The 17,857-nt window shown below is 38.5% G+C and overlaps 1 long non-coding RNA gene across 1 annotated transcript in view; it reads right to left on the reverse strand.

The window, feature by feature from the left end:
* Nucleotides 1-9,712: 9,712 nt before the first annotated feature.
* The window catches only part of LOC138173867 (uncharacterized), a 96,813-nt gene continuing 88,668 nt past the window's right edge, over nucleotides 9,713-17,857 (reverse strand). The window contains exon 4 of the long non-coding RNA XR_011171554.1: nucleotides 9,713-10,015. This is a non-coding gene — a long non-coding RNA (uncharacterized lncRNA). The remainder of the gene's footprint in view (nucleotides 10,016-17,857) is intronic.

Consider the following 17,857-nt stretch of genomic DNA (forward strand, 5'->3'; position numbering starts at 1 on the left):
CTTAGACTCCATAATTGTGTGAAAAGAGTAAGAACACGTAGTTTCCTTCATTGGGTTCAAGATACTTGACCTCCAAGTCTCCTGGACCTTACAAATAACTTTATTCTGTATTTCTGTATTCATGTAACATCATCCAGGAAAATGATCTCTGGACTGGAAACAAAAATGATCAATGGAAAGATGAAACTCCAGGTAACTTAGAGCATCACAAGAGAGCTTCTAGTTAACTTTGATGAATTGGAGTCATGAGATGCAGATAAACTAAGTCAATTTTCTTTGTGTCTTCACAGAATCACCCAGTCAACTTCAAGCCCAGCACATACCTGGACAAGAATTTTCCTCTACTACATATTCAACAGTTGTTCATCCAGCTTTGGCATGAAGTTAGCAGTGAGGAGGAATCCCTGACCTTCTGAGATTGTTCCCTCTCATTCCTGCACGTATCTAATTGTTAGGAAGTTGTTTCATTTGCCACTTTTTTTTTATCCTTCCATCAGTCTCTCAGCTCTCTTATTTCCTGCTCCTAGGGTCATACAGAAAAATCTAATCCTTCTTCAAATACTTGAAAGGCCTTCTAATACTTGAAGGCAGCTCTCACACTGTCATTAAGTCTCCATGTTAAACACTCCCAAAGCCTGCTAAAAATCTTCATGTAGTACAGGGGCCTGCTGGTAAATATTTAACAACCAGCCTTTGGGGGACGGGAGGAGAGATGTGTAACATATTTTTAAGTTTAATTGGGATTATTAACGTTTCTTTACAAGAACAACAGCAACCAAAATGAAGCTGTGATTTGTAGCATTTGTTGATCTCCATGGTGTAAATGTTCACAGGAGTCAATCTGAACTGACTCCAATGCATTGCTGATGTCTTGAGGCACTTCATCACGCTGGTCACCTTTTTCTGTATGCTATTTATCAAAATCCTTCCTAAAATGTGGAATATAGAATGAACACAATATTCCAGATATGGTATGACTAGGGCAGAGTACAGAGGGGCTAACACCTAATTAGTCCTGGTAACTATGCTTCACTCAAAGTAATCTAAGATTATCACAGAATTTTTTGGTTGCCATATCACACCATTGACTCACACTGAACCTGTAATTCACTAAAAGTTTTAGATTTTTTTGTCCAGATAAACTATTTCTTAGACATGTCATAACCAGTTTAGACTTGTGCGACTGACTTTTTTTTTGCTTTTATGGAGGGCAATTAGGGTTAAGTGACTTGCCCAAGGTCACATGGCTAGTGAGTGTTAAGTGTCTGAGGCTGGATTTGAACTCAGGTCCTCCTGACTCCAGGTCCAGTGCTCTATTCACTGTACCTCCTAGCTGCTCCAAGTCACCAGCTCTTAATTCACCAAATTATACCATCATCCATCCCAAGTCTCTATATTTTCAAAAAAACATTTTGCTCAAATCTAGATAAATTAAATTAACGGTAAACCCTGATTTCTGAGTTGAATAACTATGAAAAAAAGAGAGTCAGGTTAGTGTGGCAATCCTTTGCTTGATGAAGCTATACCAACTCATGGTGAGCACCATTCCCCTTATGAGAAGTTCATTAAATATCCCTTCTATAATACATTCTACAATTTTGTTAGGCATCTAAATCCATTTAGTTGGTCTACAGATTGAAGAATTCATTCTCTCCTTTTTTTGAAAAACTGTATTTTGTCATTCTCCAGGACTATAGTGAGGGCATTTATACCCTCCCTTCTGGGCTCTCAGAGCTTCAGTGGTGGGAACCTGACCGTGAAGGGAGCCAAGCAGTGACATTTGAGGCCCAGTCTGGGGGGGCGGGGACAGGAAAAAACAAAAAAGCCATTTTAAGTGGCATATGTGCTTCCTTCTTTTGATCACATTGGTGGCATAGTGTATAGAATGGCAGGCCTAAAATCAGGAAGACTAATTTTCCTGAGTTCAAAATATGGCCTCAGACACTTATTAGCTGTGTGATCCTAGACAAGTCATTTAACCCTGTTTGCCTCAGTTTCCTTATCTGTAAAATAAGCTGGAGAAGGAAATGGCAAACTGTTCCATTATCTTGACCAAGAAAACCCCAAATGGAGTCATGAAGAATCAAATGCAATTGAAAATGGCTGAACAAAAACAAGAAAAGGATTACAGTATTCTTTTTTCATTTCTTCACAATCTTTGAAAGATTACTAGTCAAAGATCATATCCTCCAGCTCTCTCAGTATTCACTCTTTCTGTGAAATACAGTTTATCTGGGGCTTTTACATCAACTCCTCAGATGGTTATGTGCTCTCTTACTCATTTTCTACTTATATAGGGTTTAATTCTCCATTTGCCATTTTGTTTGTCTTTTCTAGTCCAAAGTCCATTCTCCTAAGGAGATAAAACATAAGCAAGATAAAATTCCAATAGTACTTCTTTCTTATATATTAAAATTGCCCCATCCATCCTAAGCTACAGTCTGATTCTTTCTTTGACCCTCCATGTTCCCCAGTATAGATTTAACATAAAAGCACTTTTAAGGTGTTCTTAGCATTCTTTATCAGCCTCTAATTTTTCTGAATTTTAGCTTTTCTCTCATTATTGGTTCAGTACCATGCCTTGTCCTCAACTTCCCACCCTTCATTTCTTCCACCATCTATCCATATGTTTTTTCCATGTTTATTGTTTATCGACTGAACAATTCCTCATAATAATCATTAGTCACTTTAGACAACTTTGTCCTTTCCTCCTAATTAGAAATGATTTTCGTTGAGTCTTCAGAATTTTATTCTTGAGAGCTTACAGTCTTTCTCATGCTGAATTCCTCCATGGAATTTGGACCACACAAACCTTCCTATCCTTTTTTCTGAACCTTTCATACTATGGTCTTCCAAATTCTACAGTGTATATATAATGTATGTATACAATCTCTATGCTCAACTTTCCTCTCCTGTTCCATCATATATCCTAAGATCACCATCATTTTCCCTTTCATTCTAATTCAGCACTTCTGACTGGCTATAAGCTCTATAGAGAGGATTACATAGGGGCGTGGGAAAGATCCAGGCAAAGTGCTGTGGGATAATTTGAGGCAGATGGGTTATTCTCAGAAGAAGCTCCATCTGAGCTGAACCTTAAAGGAAAGATAAGGATTTTAACAAGCTTTAAAATAAGGCAAAACTCTTGTCCAGACATGGGGACTAGCCCACTAAAGAGCAAGAAAATGAGGGAGAGCAATCCACCTACTCTATGTGAATCCATGTGCAAAAGGAAGTTTTGTAAAACAAGACATGTAAGAACTCAAGTCTCTTTGACACTGAGTGCAGCCCTCTTATCACCTCAACCACAATACTGAGTTCCTCATCTCTGGAGCTCTTCAAGTAGACATTAGATGACCACTTATCCCAGGAGAACATTCATAATTGAAATGATAATTAGACCAAATGCCCTCTAAACTATTTTTCAACTCAAAATTTTGTGTGTCTAAGATTCTACACACTAAAATTTCACATTTATATCGTATTTTACTATTTTACTCTCAAGTACTACCCTCGTAGTAACGCTAGGTAACAGTTAACGCAAACATGCCACCCCATTTCACAGATGAGGAAACAGATTTAGAAATAATTTACCTGAGGTCAGACTCTTAATAAATAAGTCATGGCTCTGAAGTCTTCTGATTGACTTCAGGTACAAATAAAGTTTCTTCCAGGTATTCTTTTCCCCATTTTACAGATGACTATACTGATGTGCAGAGAAGTTAAATGATTTTCTGTAACCGGTGAACTTACATGGACCAGATTCAGTATTTTATGGTCTCAATAGCTTAGTCCCTACCTGATTTTATGTGTTTTTAGTTCTACCATGGAGCTATTCATTCCTTCTGCAAAATTCAAGCTAATAAGGTACAGAACATAGAGAACAGTTTTGTTAAAGTACATAGTTGTATCCTTGTAACCCTAGCCCCCAAGTATAATTACCTTTCTTCCTCCCACAGAGGGCATGTCATCATCATCTCTAAAAATAGGAAAGCAAACAACAAATTCAGAATGGCAAAAAGTGAACTTAAAGTAGGCTAAGAGGAGGTGAGGGTCTCAGTATAAGGACATGTCTGGTTAAGTCCACTCACCTGTTTCCATCTAGAGCCTTGGTTTATTCCATTCTTCTAAGATCCATTTGCCCAACATATATTGCATCCATGACTCTGTCTTAGAACTCTGCATTATTCTGGGGATACAACCAGATCACTGAAGCTCCCAACAAGCCTCAGGTATTCTTAGTCATTTGCCAGTAGCCCCACCTACCTTTGTCTTGTTCCTGGCTCACATCCCTCATAGCCCTACCATACCCTAGAAACCCCATTTTCCACATGGCTGCTCCTGCCTGGGAAGCCCTTCTCTCTTTCACCTTTGCATTGCACTATGGGAAAGGGACACTTGGCTCTTTTCTAGCAATTTAGGTATTCTTTACCACTAAAGCTGGGAATGGAGGGCTTTGTCCAACTCCTTTCAGTGTGAAGAGAGACTATCTCCGAGGTCCACCACCTACCAAAGACACATAAGCAGCAAATATCAGGACCATAATGCAAACCTAGGTCATCTAATGTCTAATCTAGGCCCCTTCTAGAGCAACAATCTAGTGGCTCTTCTCACTACCCAGCAGTAGTAATGTTAGGATCATCTACCCCTGTTTAAAGGAATTTATTTTGTCTGGAAGTTCTTCAGCTTAAAGACTGAACTCTCAACATGTAAGCCTATCTTCCATCTCATGCTAAGACATTATCAGTTTATTTCTTTTTAATTATCTCATCTTTTCAAAGTGTGATTTGAATTCTATATTTCATTATGATGATAAAAATGTAATTGAGTTCTGTTTCAGTCTCATAGTCATCTATGACGCTTGTGGGATGCAGGTTAAAATGAATCTATGACTGACAAATATTGACATCAGCAAATACCAAGATGAACTGCAGTAGAGGGACAAACAGTCTGTATCTACTTTCATTAAGGATCAAAGTCCCAGGCCAAGGATTTGTACAGCAAGGAATAGTCAGCATGCTATAATTAGGAAGAACATTGAACTTAAGTTAAGAAAGTTGGTCCAAATCCCACCTCAGATAATTACCAAGCTGTCCAACTGTGGGCAAGTAACTCTACCTCTCTCAGTCTCATTTTCCTCATCTATCAAATAAAGATAATAATACCCAGGGCCTCACAAGCCTTTTGTGAGGATAAAATGAGAAACTAAATATAAAATGGTAAATAAATATTATGCATTATATTTTTAATTCAGCACCATTTTTATAAATCAAAACTCTCAGCTCATGTCAAAGCTAAAAAGGACCATGGCTCTTTGATTCCAGAAAATGTTTATTAAACCTGTACTCTATGCAAAGTGCCATATGCAAGGCTAAAGGAGATGCTAGAATCATACATACCAATTTGGCAGAGATCTGAGAGGTCATCTAGTCCAACACCCTCATTTAATAGGTGAGTAAACCAAAGCAAAGAAATTAAGTGACTTGTCAAGGTGACCCATCATGCACCCCCAAGCCATTTCCAGATGATGCTATTTGCATTCTAGTCACCATGCCTATCCCTCTCCCATGGGGACACCAGGCTCTGGAATTTTTGCTTTTACCTCATCTTCTCTAGAACCAAGCCTGATGCCACTTCCAGGTTATCCCATACCATTATGTTATGCCCATAATTCTCCCCCACCCCCATCTTTTTAATTCACCTTTATATGCTGTCTTCCCCTTTTCAAATAACAAGGACAGTATAGAAAGTGGAATAGTGAATAATGAAACTAGGGATTTGTGTTATGTTGGGAAGGGCTTTAAAAGGTACGCAGGAGAGTTTATATATTAATCTAAAAGTAATAGAGAGACTAAGGAGTTTTCTGAGTAGGGTAGTGACATGGCCAAACTCGTACTTGTGGAAAATCTGTCTTGTAGCTCTGTAGAGGATTCAATGAAATTGGCTGATTTTAGGCAGGGAAATCTATTAGATGGTCATTGTACTAGTCCAGGTTAGAAGTGATAAGTATATAACCTAAGATGGTAACTATTTGAGTACTGAGCAGCAAATACACTGGAAAGATGATTCAGGCATAAAAATGGCAAGATTTGGCCATTCACTATCCAATGAGGAGTGAAGGAGAATGATGAATCATGAATAATTCCAAGCTTTGAATCTGGGAGAGTAGAAGTATGGCAATGCCACTGGCAAAAATTGGGTCAGTTTCTGCAAGAAAGATAATGATTTATATTTTAAAAATGAATCTGATATGCTGATATATATTTAAATGGATGTTAATTTGGCATCTGTATGGAAGACCAATCATAGAGAAAAGAGATTACAGGTAGGAAGAACAATTCATCAGCTATTGTACTAGTTCTAGTGAAAAAGGATGAGATCTTGAACTAAGGTGATGGCTACACCAGTGAAGAGGAGGTAATGAATATAAGAGGGCTTGAATCATAGTTCCATGTGACTTTGAGTAAATTATCTATAAATGTGATGGGTTGATCATCTATAAACTAGATGACCCCTAAAGCTCCCTCTAGCTCTAAATCTGTGATTCTAGGGTCAAAATGAATACTACTGAGTCATTCTGGAGGGAAACTTGACAAGATTTAGCTACCTGTTGGATATGTGATACAGGGAAGGACAACTTGAAGATGACTCCAAAGTCGTAAATCTGAGTGACTGCAAGGATGGTGATGTCAACAGAAATAAAGACATTAGAAAAAGAAAGTTTATGAATGTCCTTCCTAAAATCTGATGCCCAGGACTGAATATGATATTCCAGGTGGTATGGTCAGACCAAGGCAGAACATAGGAAAACTATTCTGATATATTTTTGTTAGTTTTTTTTTTTTGAGTGAGTTTTGCACACTGTCGACTCACATCAAGTTGGTGTTCAGTTAAAACACTTAGATCTTTTATACAAACTTTTGTGAAAGCACACAACTCCTCTATGTCTGCATGACCCACCACTGATTTCTTTTGCCATGGCCTACTCTTCCACAGCCTCATTTCACCTGTTTCACAATGAGGATCAAATGAGATAATATGTGTAAAGTGCTTAGCACAGTGCCTGGCACATAGTAGGTGCTTCATAAACTCCCTGTAATAGGAATTTGAAGATCTTCCTGCTTCTAAGATTTTTCCTGTCCCCTAATAGGCTGAATGCAATCACATGGAGACTGTGGTGGGTGGAGTTTGCTGAAGGGTGGAACAGAGCCCACAGGAAGCTGGGACTCAGAGCAGCCAAACAGTGGGAGAGAGAGGATGGCAGGCAAGCATACAGCTAGGATTGTGAGACTTGGTTTGTGGGAAAGCTAAAGTATGGTGTGGTTCTCTGTGGTGTTATGGTGTATTAACTTCTTTGCTACTATGATGTATTATTCTGTTTTCTGGTTTTGAGATTTGGTTTTCTGGTGTCTGAATAAATGTTTTGCTTCTGTCTTATATAGAGTCTGTTATATTTTGTGATTGAGAACTATGGCAGTGTATTGGCAGTCGCTGTTGGCACTGTGAATATTGCATTAGTGCTACACTACCTCCCCACCTTCTCATATATGTACTCCTGTATCTAGTTCTACAACCAGAAACCATAATCAAATCAACTCCGCCACTGTTCTTAAAAGAGGTGTATCAAACTAGACCCTAGGATCCCATTCACCATTGCTGTAACTTTCTGGACCAAAGTGCTCTTCCTTGACCAACACTCATCTATGTGTGACATTAGAAATCTGTCTGGTAGCTCTACTTGCTCTCTCTTTTTCATTTTGTTTTGTTTCTTCTTCCTTGTTGTTCATTCCCTTGATTAGAATTCTTTCCAGCTTGACTAATATTTAATGTGAAGATATATGTAGAAGCTCTATCAGATGACATGCTGACATAGAGGGGAAGGGACAGGAGAGGGAGAGGGAGAAAATGTGGAACTCAAAAACTTGTGGAACTGAATTTTGTAAACTAAAAGGAGATAAATTTTTTAAAAAAGAAAATTTTGATTAGGTTTTTTTTTTTTTTTAGCTATGAGATTATACTTCTGATTCACACTGAGCCAGTGAAATCCCCATATCTTTTTCAGATGAATTGCTATGTGGACATGCTTCACCCATGGATGTAAGGATACGGTTTTGTACCCAAGTATAAGATTTTGTGGACAGTTACACGATGCCATGGATAAAGTGCTTGGCCTGGGGTCAGGAAGATCTGAATTCAAATCTAATCTCAGATACTTACTAGTTGTGTGATCCTGGGCAAGTCGATTAACACTGTTTGCCTCAGTTTCCTCCTCTGGAAAATAATCTGGAGAAGGAAATGGTGAACTGCTCCAGTATCTTTAAAAAAGAGAAGGATATGAACAAATAGTTCTCAAAATGAGATTTGTAAACTATTTACAATCATATGAGAGAATACTCCAAATCAATAGTAAGAGAATTTCAAGTAAGAGAATTGTAAGAGAAATTCAAGTCATAACAATTCTGCAGTTTCACTTCACACCCAACAAATTCACGAAAATGAAAAAATCTGGGAATAGCCAATGTAGGAGGGATGGTAGGAAGATACGCACATTAGTGCCTTGTTAATGGAGCTCTAAATCAGTGCAACCATTTGGAAAGACATTTAGAATAACGCAAACAAGGTGACAAAAACGTCCATACTGTTTTGCTTCAAAGATTCCACTGGTAGGTATATACTACAAGGAGGTCATTGATAGAAAAGGAAGTCCCTATAATCACCAAAAAAAAAAATTGTAGCAGCATTTTTTTTGGCAGTAACAAAGAACAGGAAGCAAATTAGATTCCACCAATTGTTACTATTGTTCAGTTGTCTTTAGTCGTGTCCAACTCTTCATGATCCCATTTGGTGTCTTCTTGGCAAACATACTAGACTGATTTGCCACTTCTTTCTACAGATAAGGAACTGAGGCAGACAGGGTTAAGTGACTTGCCCAGGATCACACAGGTAGGAAGTGTTTGAGGTCAGATTTGAAGTCTGGAAGATCTATCTTCCTGACTCAGCACTTTGTCCAGTGCACCACCTAGATGTCCACCCATCTATTGATAAATGGATAAAAAAAATTATGGTAGATTAAGGCAATGAAACATTACTGTGCTAAAAAAAATTACCAATATGATGAATACAGAGATATATGATGTGATGCGCAGTGGAACAAAGCAAACAATATACAGAATGATACAAGGGTGGGGAACCTGTGATCTTCTAGGTCCTCAAGTGCAGTCCTTCAAACTTCACAGAATTCAGTCAAAGAGACACACTTGAGGACCTAGAGGGCCATTATGTGGCCTCAAGGCAACAGATTCCCACCCCTGGACCACAACAATGTAAATGGAAAGAATTGTCCAAGGTAGCTTTAACATCAACACTTCCTTAGTTACAGTTCAATTTAAACAGTTGACAAAGGCCATTTATATTGCTCTAAAATAGTAAGTATATGCAAAAAAGGAAACAGTGACATATCTTCAGCTTCTTTTATACTCACAGAAATAAGTCTGATCTGCGGGTCACCAGGATATGACAACTCATGTGACCCAAAAGGTCTGAGAAGCCCAGACTCCATGTGGCTGAGACTTTTTATGTCCTTTCAGATCAAAAAGATGCATTAGGGAAGCTAAGGTCATTCAAGTCCCAAGAACAGCTTTGTCACCTTCTAGAGGGATCTAATCCCTAAATTTTAGGGAAGAAAGATGAACTTGGGCCTTCCCATATTGTAGGTTGAGGAAAAAAGTTGTGTTAGTAAAATAGTTAGTCTTATCACAAAAACTACAAAACAATGAAATGTGAAAGCTTCAGAATTACAAAGAAAAGGGAAAGCTCTAAGAAGATACTTCTTCCCATTTCTTTGAAGAGGTAGGAGGTGCAGAGATGAAGAACATAGCATATATTTTCAGATTTTTTTTAATGTATTGAAAGATTTTCCTGATTTTTTTCCTCTTCTTTCTCTTTTTATTTTTTTCTTTTGGAATATATTCTTCATTATATATTCTTTTAGAATATGTTCTTTGTCTCTGGAAATCTGAACAGAAAGAATACAAAGAAAAACTTAGAGTTAAAAACAAAAGAAATTGGTAAAAAAAAATTGAGTACCAATAATCATCAAAGCACTAAAATGAGGAACTTTATCACTATTGATTAGAGAAATGCAAATCAAAACAACTCTTAGACATCACATCACACCTATCAGATTGCTCATATGACAAGATAGGAAAATTATAAATGCTGGAGAAGATGTGGGAAAATTGGAAGACAATGCATTGTTGGTAGAATTGTGAACTGATCCAACCATTCTGGAGAGCATTTTGCAACTATGCCCAAAGGGCTATAAAAATGTATGTATCCTTTGACTCAACAATATCACTTCTAGACTGTATTTCAAAGAGGTCATAAAAATGAGAAAAGGATGCTCTTATACAAAAATATCTATAGCTGCTCTTTTTTTGGTGGCCAAGAACTGGAAATTGAGGGGATGCCCATCAATTGTGAAATAGCTGAACAAGCCATGGTATGTGAATGTAATGGAGTACTATTGTGATATAAGAAATGATGAGCAGGTGAATTTCAGAAAAACCTGTAAAGACTTATATGAACTGATGATGAGTGAAGTGAGCAGAACTAGAAGAACATTGTACACAGTAACAGCCACATTGTACAATGGCAGACTTTGATAGACTTTGCTCTTCTTAGCAATGCAAGGACCTAAACCAACTCCAAAAGACTCATGCTAGAAAATTTCATCCACATCCAGAGAAAGAAATATGGAGTGTGAAGGCAGATCGAAGCATACTCTTTGCTCCCTTTTTTTGTTTTGATTTGTTTTTCTTTCTCATGGTTCCTACCATTTGTTCTAATTCTCCTATACAACATGACCAATGTGAAAAAATGTTTAATAAGAATGTATAGGTAGAGCCTATATTGGATTGCATGCTGTCTTGGGGAGGGGTGAAGGGAGGTCGGCAGAGAAAATTTAAAACTTAAGGAAGTGTGTTGAAAATTTAAAATAAATTAATTAATTTATTTTAAAAAGGAGGAATTTTTCAGACCTTTAAGAACCAGGTTAAAATGTGTAATGGATGGCTAAAGTACTGCTTTTATCTATTTTTTTATGTCAAAGATGGACTTTGCTTTTAAGAATGTAAAAGGAAGAGGCAACATAGAAAGGTTCAGATGCAAATAATGTGGAAAGTCCCCATAAACCTTGGGATACAGCAACAAAAAAAGACAGCAATGCAACTTCTTTAATGTCATTTTTTTATACAAACATAAAATCCTTCCATGTTTATATGGTTTGACTCTGGCTCTTCTGGTTTGATGCTTCTACCGGTCTTTGACCTCTTCCAACCACGGCTTTTGTCCAGTTCCACATTAGATTAGGGAACTTTTTTCTTAGTCATTGCAGAGGTCTTTATTAGTGGTCCATTTTCTAACAGATGTCTAGTACAAGGAGAGCTGTGCTTCTCTATGTCACCATCTTAATTGGAAGGTCAGACTAAGTCTTCTAATTCTAAGTCCCTCCTCATTTCACACCATGTGACTTCCGTTGTCCCCAAAGTCTCTGCCTAAACAATGATCAGCAGTTCCAACACATTTTCAAAGGTACTTTAGGGATTCCACTATATATCATAGAGGCTTTGCCATATTTTAGCCTCCATCTCTTTGCTTCCCACAACATTCTGTTATATTAAGAAAACAATTTTTAACCTCCAGCAACATACAGTTGTACATTATTTACAATCATTTTCATGCTTGAACACAATGAAGAAGAATTCTAACTGAATCAGAACACATGTCACCCACAGGCAGAAGTGCAACTTGATTTCCTTTTGTGATTTCCTTTTGATTTTCCATTTGTGAATTGTTTCATTTCTCTTTTTTTAATCAAATGCTTTATTAACTTCTACTTTACATCATTCATTTATGTAAGATTTTTAGTTACAAATTTTCTCCCCATTTTTCCTCTGTCCACCACCCCAAAATAGTGATCCTACTGGATATCCCCTCCTCCAATCTGCTCTCTCCCATATCTTCTACCATACCCCTCCAACTTTCCAGTATGGCATGATGGATCTCTATGCCCCAGTGCCTGTATATCTTATTTCCCAGTTACATGTAAAATAATATTAATAGTATATATGTGTGTGTGTGTGTGTATTTTTTTTTATATTTGATTTTAAAAGTTTGAATTCTGGATTCATTCTCTTCTTCCCCTGTCACTCACCCTTACTGGGAAGATAAGCAATTTAGTATAGGTTGTACATGTGTAGCTACACAAAACATTTCTATAGTGGATATAGTGTAAAAGACCGATTGTATTTCCCTCCCTCCTATCCCACCCCCCAGTTCTATTCTCTACTTTGATCCTGTCCCTTTTCAAAAGTGGGTGATTCCAACTTCCCTCCCACCTAACCTGCCCTCCCTCCCATCATCCCCCCCTCTGAGACATCCCTTTCCCCTCTACTCTCCTGTAGGGTTAGATACCCTATTTAGTGTGTATGTTATTCCCTCCCTAGGCCAAATTCAATGAGAATAAGGTTGACCCATTCCCTTTTGCCTTCCTGTTCTTCCCCTCCATTGTAACCATTTTTCCTTACTTCTGCTATATGAGACAGTTTACCCCTGTTTACATTCTGTCTCTCTGCATCTCCTCTCATTATATTCCTTTCTCACCTCTTTCTTTCACCTTTTAAGTATCATCCCTTCCTATTAAATTGGTCCTGTGCCCTCTATCTATGTATACCTGTACACATATATACACACATTGACATATGTATTCATATGACCATATATCCTCCTATATAGAAATACATATGTGTATATATGTATATGTATATACACACATATATATTCACTTCAACTATTCTCATACTGAGAATAGTTTCATAAATTACAATTATAGTTTTTCAATGTAGTGATGTAAGTAGTTCAACTTTAATATGTTCCTTATGATTTCTTTTCCCTGTTTACCTTCCCATGCATCTCTTGTTTCTTGTATCTGAATGTCAAATTTTCTATTCAACTTTGTTTTTTTTCATTAAGAATGCTTGAAAATCCTCTATTCCAGTGAATGACCATATTTTCCCCTGAAACATGATACTCAGTTTTGCTGGGTAGGTGATTCTTGGTTTTAATCCTCGCTCCTTAAACTTGTGGAATATTGTATACCAAGCCCTTCGATCCCTCAGTGTGGAAGCTACCAGATCCTAAGTTATCCTGATTGTATTTCCATAATATTAAAATTGTTTCAGGGTGGAGCCAAGATGGCAGAGTAGAAGTATGACCTCCCCACCGCTCCGGCTTCTACCTTCCCCAATCCATGTAAAAAGGGACAATCCATGTCCCACTGAGGACAGCCCGGCAGGGTGGCAGGAATCCAGCGCAGAGCTCTGGGAGCCGAGCCCAGCACCACGCTGAGGCTTTAGCCCCAAGGCGGGCCTAACCAGCCACAGCCAGAGGGACTCTAGAACAGCAGCAGCTGTGGCAGTTTCCAGATTTATCAGCACATAGATGCAAAGGACAAGGTGAGAGGCCTGTGCAGTCTGGACTTTGGGACCCAGTAAGAGGGAGTGCATGGCTTTTACCCCCGGGGCGAGAAGCCACTGAGATGCCAGCAAAGCCAGCCAGTGCCACATGATGGCTTCAGCTCCTGGCCTGCAGAGTGTAGGGGAACCAAGCACCAGTCTGAGGGGTAATCACTCTTGCTTTAACCTTCTTGGATCTGGATTGCAGTCTAGGGTGGAGGTGCAGGGGTATGTGTCCAGCTTACCAGAGCATGTGGAGACTTCAGAGAGGGCACCATCTAATACCTCCGGCATCTGAGAAAACCCCAGCATTTGGGATGAAAGCTCCCATCTGGTGGCAGAGTCCTACTGTGGCAAAAAGCCCAAGGGTCAAGTAAAAGAGTGACAAAATGAGAAAGCAAAAGAAAAAAAGCAGACACAAGATTCCAACATTACACTCCTATTTTGGGGACAAGAAGGAGCAAGGCATGGAAGAGGAGGAAAACAGTGAAGTCAGAACTCCTGCACCAAAAGCTTCAAAGGAAAATACGAGCTGGTTACAGGCCATAGAGGACCTTAAGAAGCAGATAAGAGAAGTGGAGGAAAAATTGGGAAGAGAAATGAGAACACTGCAAGAAAATTATAAAATGAGAGTCAACAGCCTGACTGAGGAAAATAATACCTTAAAAAACAGACTGACTCAAATGGCAAAGGAGGCTCAAAAAGGCAATGAGGAGAAGAATGTCTTAAAAAGTCGAAATTGCCAGATGGAAAAAGAATCTCAAAAGCTCAATGAGGAGAATCATTGCTTCAGAATTAGATTGGAGCAAATGGCAGCTAATGACTTTATGAGAAATCAAGATGCTGTTAAACAGATCCAAACAAATGAAAGAATAGAAGACAATATGAAATATCTCATGGGAAAAACCACTGACCTGGAAAATAGATCCAGGAGAGATAATTTAAAAAATTATTGGACTAACTGAAAGCCATGACCAAAGTAAGAACCTAGAAAGCATCCTCCAGGAAATTCTCAAAGAAAACTGCCCTGATGTTTTAGAACTGGAGGGCAAAATAGAGGTTGAAAGAATCCACCAATCACCTCCTGAAGATCCCAAAAAGAAAACTCCTAGGAATATTATAGCCAGGTTCTGGAATTCCCAGATTAAGGAGAGAATATTACAAGCAGCCAGGAAAAACAATTTGAATATTGTGGAAACACAATCAGGAAAACCCAGGATCTGGCAGCTTCTACAGTGAGCGAACGAAGGGCTTGGAATGTTATATTCCAGAGGTCAAGGGAGCTGGGATTAAAACCAAGAGTCACCTACCCAGCAAAACTGAGTATCATGTTTCAGGGGAAAATATGGTCTTTCAGTGGAATAGAGGACTTTCAAGTATTCTTGCTTAAAAAACCAGAGTTGAGTAGAAAATTTGACATACAGATGCAAGAAGCAAGAGAAGCATGAGAAGGTAAACAGGGAAAAGAAATCATAAGGAACTTATCAAAGTTGAACTATTAACATTCCTACATGGAAAAACAATAATTGTAACTTATGAAACTTTTCTCAGTAGTTGAAGGGATTAGAAATATATATATTTCTAATGTGTGTGTGTGTGTTTATGTGTATGTCTATATATGAGGGTATATGGGCATATGAATACATATGTGAAGTGTGTATATCTGTTTACAGGTAGACATAGATAGAGGGCACAGGACCAATTTAACAGGAAGGGATGATACTTAAAAGGTGAAATTAAGAGGTGAGAGGAATATAATGAGAGGAGATGGGGAGAGACAGATTGGGGTAAACTATCTCATACAGAAGAGGCAAGGGAAAATGGTTACAATGGAGGGGAAGAATAGGAAGGCAAAAGGGAATGGGTCAACCTTATTCCCATTGAATCTGGCTTGAAGAGGGAGTGAAATACACACTAACTAGGGTATTTCACCCTCCGGGAGAATAGGGGAGGAAGGGGATTAGAGGAGGGATGATGGAAGAGAGGGCAAGCTGGGGGGGAGGGAAGTTGGAAGCACCCACTTTTGAAAAGGGAAGGGAACAGGATGGAGAGTGGAGCAGGTGGGAGGTGGGATGGGAGGGAGGGAAGTGTAGTCAGTCTTTTACAATATATCTACTATGTTGTTGTTTTGCATTAGCCACACATGTACAACCTATACTGTACTGCTTGTCTTCCCAGTAGGGGTGGGTGATGGGGAAGGAAGGGAATGAATCTGGAATTGAACGTTTTAAAATAAAATATTCAAATATATTTATGTATAAAAAAAAGAAATTATTTCTTCCTGGCTGCTTGTAATATTTTCTCCTTGATTTGGGAACTCTGGAACCTGGCTATAATATTCCTAGGAATTTTCTTTTTGGGATCTTTTTCAGGAGGTGATCAGTGGATTCTTTGAACCTCTATCTTGCCCTCTGGTTCTAAAACACGAGGGCAATTTTCCTAGAGAATTTCTCGAAGGATGATCTCTAGGTTCTTTTTTTGATCATGGCTTTCAGGTAGTCCAATAATTTTTAAATTATCTCTCCTGGATCTATTTTCCAGGTCAGTGGTTTTCCCAATGAGATATTTCACATTGCCTTCTATTTTTTTCATTTGTTTGGATCTGCTTAATAGCATCTTGATTTCTCATAAAGTCACTAGCTTCCATCTCCTCCAATCTAATTTTGAAGGAGTGATTCTCTTCAGTGAGCTTTCGAGATTCTTTTTCCATCTGGCAAATTAGACTTTTTAAGGAATTCTTCTCCTCATTGCCTTTTTGAGCCTCTTTTGCCATCTGAATTAGTCTATTTTTTAAGGTGTTATTTTCTTCAGTCAGGTTGTTGACACTCGTTTCATAATTTTCTTGCATCATTCTCATTTCTCTTCCCAATTTTTCCTCCACTTCTCTAATTTGGTTTTCAAAATCCTTCTTAAGGTTCTCAATGGCCTGTAATCAGCTCATATTTTTCTTAGAAGCTTTTGGTACAGGAGTTCTAACTTCACTGTCTTCCTCCTGTTCCATGCTTTTAACCTTTTTGTCCCCAATATAAGAGTGTAAATTTGGATTGCTCTGCTTGCTTTGCTTACTTTGCCTGCTCATGTTGCCACTCAATTACCTGACTTTTGAGCTTTTTGCCACAGTAGGACTCTGCTACCAGATAGGGGAGTTTTGTCCCAAATTGCTGGGGTTTTCTCAACTGTTGGAGTTATTAGTTGAGTGCCTTCTCTGAAACCTCCACATGCTCTGGCAAGCTGGTCACATACCCCAGGAACTCCACCCTAGACTGCAATACAGATCCAAGCAGGTTAAAGCAAGAGTGATTACCCCTAAGACTGGTTGCTTGGTTTGCATACAATCTGCAGGCCAGGAGCTGAAGCAGCCATGTGACTGTAGCAACATAGCTGCCGTGCCTCAGCCACTTCTTGCCCCAGGGGCAAAGGCCGACTGCACTCCCAAACTACAGGATCCCAAAGTGCACACTGCACTGACCTCTCACTTTGTCCTTAGCATCTATGGGTTGATAATTCTGATCCATAGCTCCAAAGTTTGTTCAGAGTCACCTTTTACATGAATTGGAGGAGGTGGAAGCCAGAGCCCTATGGAAGTCCTGTTTCTACTCTGCCATCTTGACTCGCACCCCCCACCTCCTGGAATTATTTTATTTCTTCAGTGATTAAGCCTCATTAAGTGGATAAAGAATAGCTTCTAATAGACAGATTACTACTCCTATATTTAGGATGCTCTGGAACTACTATAATAACCAAATTTTATTCTGCCTGGAAGCCAAAAGGCTATCTCATCCAGCTCATGGGTGACTGGATTGTTCACTATTATTGCTGGCTGAGATATTTCTAACTATTGTTGGAAAGAAGGTTGAAAGGCAATTAAATTCCTTCTCTAGTGAGCTCAGGGTATTGAGATAACCTAGTATCTAGCTGAAGGCTCGTTAGTGGAAAACTTGTAATAGGACGAGGCATATTTCATACTAGCCTATGTGTCACTGAAGTCCTATGGTCTGACTGCTAGAAATATTATCCATTGAAAGAAAACTTTAAGCAAGGTTTACATGAAGTTTCAAAGAAAACATATGCTAATCTGAACATACACATTTCCATAATGAAAGCTTAAATAGAATAAACAGGTAAACACTGCTAACTAATTATTATTGGTCAGGGAAAAAAAGCCTTTATTACTTTGTAAAAATAATTCATATGGGTAAAAAAATCCATAGATTTGGACAAAGGATATAAATAGTTTCTTACAGAAGAAATTTGTAAAGAGGTGCAAATCACTAATAAAAAGAAATGCAAATCATAGCAACATTAAGGTTTCAATTCACACCCAACAAATTGGCAAAGATAGT

The sequence above is a fragment of the Petaurus breviceps genome, unplaced genomic scaffold (genome assembly GCF_028583685.1).
Source record: "Petaurus breviceps papuanus isolate PSGF00001 unplaced genomic scaffold, PetGlider_PUasm1.0 66, whole genome shotgun sequence".
In the NCBI taxonomy this organism is placed as follows: domain Eukaryota; kingdom Metazoa; phylum Chordata; class Mammalia; order Diprotodontia; family Petauridae; genus Petaurus; species Petaurus breviceps.